We start from the raw sequence: 6,079 nt of genomic DNA, 5'->3' as shown, positions 1-6,079 counted from the left end.
TTCATAGCAGTTAATTTCTAATAGGCAACAGATGAATGGATAAACAAATTGTAGGGTAATATCATCAAGATGGCAACATAATTTATTCAAAATTTCAGTCTGCTTCAAAAGATGACTTAACAACTATCCATCGACAAGGTACCTTTGAAAATCCAAGAAGCTGGAGGTGGTGAGGCTGAAAGCACACTCCTGGACCACACTGGGAAGGTAAGAGAGCCGCTACACTCCGACCACATCACCCCTCCCCCAGGCCAACACAGCATCACTGGGAGGGACACTGAGCCTACATTTCTCCAGTGGAAAAGAGAGCCCAAGGTGGACATGAAGTTTCCCCAATATTTCAGGACACTGGTAGGGAGGCCAAAGCAGGTCTCATTTCCTGGGAATCACCAGGGAAATTTTGGGAGCTCTACCACTGGGAATCAGATAGAGATGGAGAAGAGGGGCAGAGCTTACAGCAAACAGCCCCCAGATTTTGGTAGACATGTTCTAGCTTGCAGCAGCGGCACCCCAAGGAAAGATCCCAGTCAGCAGATTTGCCCATTTGCTGATCTGAACCAGTCGCCCTGTCTGGACAGGGAGCTCAGTTGGCAGTTGTGCCTGATGTGAGTCCTGGGTCGACAGTGCTGGCTATGAAGCCCATTTTACCACCCCGCCCAAGCAGAAAGGAAATTCACAGCCTGCCAACCCTGAGCACAGCCTCAGGTTCCACCATCCAAGAAGCCTGATCAGAGAACCCAGGCAACTGTGGATAGAGCCCAGACTCCAGCACCAGCAAGAACCAATGGCATTTTTTTTAAATTTTTATTAAAATTTAAAAAATTTCTTTTCAATTACAGTACATATTCAACATTATTTTATATTAGCTTCAGGTGTACAGCATAGTGGTTAGGCAACCATATACTTTACAAAGTGATTCCCTCCATGTTTCCAGTACCCACCTGGCCCCACACATAGCTGTTACAGCCTCATTGACTGTATTCCTATGCTGTACTTTACATCCCTGTGACTTTCTTGTAACCACAAATTTGTACTTTTTAAAAATTTTTTTGATATATTTATTGATTATGCTATTACAGTTTTCCCATTTCCACCCCTTCACTAAACTCCATCCTTCCCACCCCCTCCCTCCCACATTCTCCCACTATAGTTCATGTCCATGGGTCATACTTACAAGTTTTTTGGCTTCTACATTTCCTACACTATTCTTACCCTCCCCCTGTCTATTTTCCACCTATCATTTATGCTACTTATTCTCTGTACCTTTCCCCCCTTCTCCCCCATCCAATCCCCTATTGATAACCCTCCATGTGAGCTCCATTTCGGTGGTTCTGTTTGTGTTCTAGTTGTTTGCTTAGTTTTCTTTTGTTTTGGTTTTAGGTGTGGTCGTTAATAACTGTGAGTTTGCTGTCATTTTTACTGTTCCTATTTTTTTATCTTCATTTTCTTAGATAAGTCTCTTTAACATTTCATATAATAAGGGCTTGGTGATGATGAACTTCTTTAACTTGACCTTATCTGAGAAGCACTTTATCTGCCCTTTCATTCTAAATGATAGCTTTGCTGGATACAGTAATCTTGGATGTAGGTCCTTGCTGCGCTGTGACGCTGTAGGTGGGGAAGGGGCCCAGAGGGAGCAATGGCACCCGCTCCTCTCTCTGCGGGATTTCAATCACTCCCTCCGCTACCCACAATCAAATTGGGCCCCTCTGGTGCTGGTTCCCGAGTGGGTGGCCTTGTGCACACTCTAGGCCCCTGTGGGTGTCTCCAACGACCTCTCCTGTGAGGCTGGGAGTCTCTCCTGCTGCCGCCCCAACCCCCATGGGTGTTTTCAATCGGAGGTTTGAGGCTTTATTTCCCCGAGCTGGAGCCCTGGGTTGTGTGGTCTGCTTCGCTCCCCGCCGTTCGTCCGGGTTTATCTGTGTGCGAGTGTGGGGCCGCGGGGTGCTACCCGCCGCTCTGCCTGCCCCGTTCTCCGCCACTCTGAGTCCAGCCCTCTCGGTTTATCTGTGTGCTAATGTGGGGCCACAGGGTCTGCTAGTGGTCAGACTGCCTGCCCCGTTCATCCCACACTCCGCCAGTCTCGGTCCTGCCACGGCCATGCGAGTGCTCTCTGCCCCGGTGCCTGTCTCCGCCCCTCCTACCAGTCTGGATGTGTTTCTTTTTTTTTTTTTTTTTTTTAAATATATTTATTGATTATGCTATTACAGTTGTCCCATTTCCCCCCCCACTCCACTCCATCCTGCCCACCCCCCTCCCTCCCACATTCCCCCCCCATAGTTCATGTCCATGGGTCATACTTATAAGTTCTTTGGCTTCTACATTTCCTACACTATTTTTACCCTCCCCCTGTCTATTTTCCACCTATCATCTATGCTACTTATTCTCTGTACCTTTACCCCCCTCTCCCCCTCCCACTCCCTTATTGACAACCCTCATGTTCTAGTTGTTTGCCTAGTTTGCTCTCATTTCTGTTTTATGTGTGGTTGTTAATAACTGTGAGTTTGCTGTCATTTTTACTGTTCCTATTTTCGATCTTCTTTTTCTTAGGTAACTCCCTTTAACATTTCATATAATAAGGGCTTGGTGATGATGAGCCTCTTCAACTTGACCTTATCTGAGAAGCACTTTATCCTCCCTTCCATTCTAAATGATAGCTTTGCTGGATACAGTAATCTTGGACGTAGGTCCTTGCGTTTAATCTTGGGTAATGTAATTATGATGTGTCTTGTTGTGTTCCTCCTTGGGTCCAGCTTCTTTGGGACTCTCTGAGCTTCCTGGACTTCCCGGAAGTCTATTTCCTTTGCCAGATCGGGGAAGTTCTCCATTATTTGTTCAAATAAGTTTTCAATTTTTTGTTCTTCCTCTTCTCCTTCTGGCACCCCTATAATTCGGATGTTGGAACGTTTCAAGGTGTCCTGGAGGTTCCTAAGCCTCTCCTCATTTTTCCAAGTTCTTGTTTCTTCATTCTTTTCTGGTTGAATGTTTGTTTCTTCCTTCTGGTCCATACCATTGATTTGAGTCCCAGTTTCCTTCTCATCACTATTGGTTCCCTGTACATTTTCCTTTGTTTCTCTTAGCATAGGCTTCATTTTTTCATCTGTTTTTCGAATAGATTCAACCAAGTCTGTGAGCATATTGATAACCAGTGCTTTGAACTGTGCATCCGATAGGTTGGCTATCTCTTCGTTGCTTAGTTGTATTTTTTCTGGAGCTTTGAAGTGTTCTGTCATTTGGGCCATTTTTTTTGTTTGTTTGTCTTGGTGCGTCTGTTACTTTAAGGGGCGGAGCCTTAGGTGTTCACCCGGGCGGGGTAATGCTGGTGGCTGCGCTGTGATGCTGTACGTGGGGGCGGGGCCGAGAGGGAGCAATGGCGCCCGCTTCACTCTCCTCCGGATTTCAGTCTTTCACTCCGCTACCCACAATCAAACTGGGCCCCTCTGGTGCTGGCTCCCGAGTAAGTGGGCCTGTGCACACTCTAGGTCCCTGTGGGTCTCTCCAACAACCTCTCCTGTGAGGCTGGGAGTCTCTCCTGCCGCCCCAACCCCCAGGGGCGCTTTCAATCAGAGGTTTGAGGCTTTATTTCCCCGAGCTGGAGCCCTGGGTTGCGCAGCGGTCTGCTTCTCTGCCCGCCGTTGGTCCGGTTTATCTGTGGGCGAATGTGCCGCAGGGTGCTACCCGCCACTCTGCCTGCCTCACTCTCTGCCACTCTGGGTCCGGCCCTCTGGGTTTATCTGTGCAAATGTGGGACCGCAGGGTCTGCTAGTGCTCGGACTGCCTGCGCCATTTGTCCCACACTCCGCCAGTCTCAGTCCCGCCACAGCCACTCGAGTCCTCTCCACCCCAGTGCCGTCTCCGCCCCTCCTACCAGTCTGGATGAATGATTATTTTCTGTTTCCTTGGTGTTGGTCCCCCTTGCTGTTCGATTCTCTGTCAGTTCTGGTTGTGCGAGGAGGCGCAGTGTGTCTACCTACGCCGCCATCTTGGTTCTCTGTTCGATGTGTTTCTTTTTTATCTCCTTGGTGTCGGACTTCCTTGCCATTCGATTTTCTGTCAGTTCTGTTTGTGGGAGGAGGCGCAGTGTGTCTACCTACGCCTCCATCTTGGTTCTCAAACTTTGTATGGCATTTTTTTTAAGAAATAGAAGAAAAAAATCCTAAAATTCCTATGAAACCACAGAAGACTCTGAATATCTAAAGCTAAGACAGAAGAAAAAAAATGGGAAGCATCGGAGGTCAAACTACACTATAAAGCTATAGGAATCAAAATACATGGTACTGGCATAACAGACACACAGACCAATGGAACATAAACATCATTTATATATATACATTCAACTAATATTTGACAAGCAAGCCAGAAGTGCTCAGTAGGGAAAGGATACTCTCTTCAGTGAATGGTACGGGAAACTGGATATTTATATGCCAAAGAAAATGGAATCCTAAATTACACCACTCACAAAAATGAACTCAAAATGGAGTAGAGACTTACACATAAGACCTGATACCATAAAACTCTTTGAAAGTTGTACATAGGTCTTAAAAGTTTTTAACTCACACATAAAGCTATAACTATATGAGGTGACGAGTACATGTTAACTAATGTTATTGTGGTGATCATTTTATAAGAAACATCAAACCATCATATTGTATAACTTAAACTTGCACAATATGTCAATTATTTCTCAATAAAGCTGGAAAATATTTTAATAAAATTGAAGAAAAAACTCAAAACACAAATTGCAGTTAATACATCCAGTGGGACACTACTCAGCGATAAAAAAAGAATGAACTATCAGATGAATCTCTGGCATAATTATGCTGAGCAAAAGAAGCCTCTTAAAATAAGACGGTTCTGAAGGAGACGAGGAATCTTTTGGGGGTGATGAGTAAGTTCATTATCTCAATTGTTGTGAAGGTCTCAAGGACACGTGCAGTCATATACTGCTTAACGAAGGGGACACATCCTGGAGGAGCGTGAGGCAATTCTGTCCCCGTGCCAACCTCAGAGTGCCCTTACACAGACCTACACGGCAGCGCAGCCTCCAACACACCTAAGCTACGTGGTCCAGCCCACTGCCCCTGGGCTGCAAACCTGTACAGTACGTTTCCATATGCAGTACTGTAGGCAATTCTAACACAATGCTATTTGTGTATCTAAACACGTCAAAACATAGAAAAGCTACAAAAAAAACTGATATAAAAGATTAAAAATATGGTACAGCTGTACAGGGTACTTACCATAAATGAGCTTTCAGGAGCATAAGTTACTCTGGGTGAGCGAGTGGTGAGGGAATGCGAAGGCCCAGGGCTTATTGTACACTACTGGAGACTTTATAAACACTGTACACTTAGGCTGCACTAAATTTATAAAATGACACAAGATTAAATCAAGCACAAGAGAATATGACTCAATCAAGTTCCATGGTAAACATGAGATGTATGAGATGCTGCCAGCATAGCATGGCATACTGTATCACAGCAAACGGTTTTTGTTTTTTTAAAGATTTTATTTAGAGAGGGGAAGGGAGGGAGAGAAACATCAACATGTGGTTGCCTCTCACGCACCTCCCCCTGGGGACCTGGCCCACAACCCAGGCATGTGCCCTGACTGGGAATCGAATTGGACACCCTTTGGTTTGCAGGGCGGCACTCCATCCACTGAGCCACCCTAGCCAGGGTACAATCTGGTTTTTTATAAGTAGAAAGAGTACATATGACAAGTATAGTAAATACAACACACAAATCACTACATAGTCATTTATTATCAAGTATCGTGTACTGTGCATAACTGTATGTGCTATACTTTCATAGGACTGCCCAGACAGTAAGCTCACACCAACATCACCACCAACATACAATGCCTTTGCAAGAGTTACGTCACTAGGCAATAGGAACTGTTCCTCTCCATCATAGTCCCGTGGGACCCGTTGCATATGCAGTCTGATGTTGATCGAAGTGTCGTTATACAGCCTATGACCACGTATGTGTCGGAACTTACCACAAGGCCTGCTTTAAATAAGTGCAGGTCACAGCATGTCAATTTTATTTCATGAAGTTTTTTTTAAGTACATGTCATT

The sequence above is a fragment of the Desmodus rotundus genome, chromosome 2 (genome assembly GCF_022682495.2).
Source record: "Desmodus rotundus isolate HL8 chromosome 2, HLdesRot8A.1, whole genome shotgun sequence".
NCBI lineage: Eukaryota > Metazoa > Chordata > Mammalia > Chiroptera > Phyllostomidae > Desmodus > Desmodus rotundus.
Note: the sequence above shows the minus strand (reverse complement) of the source record.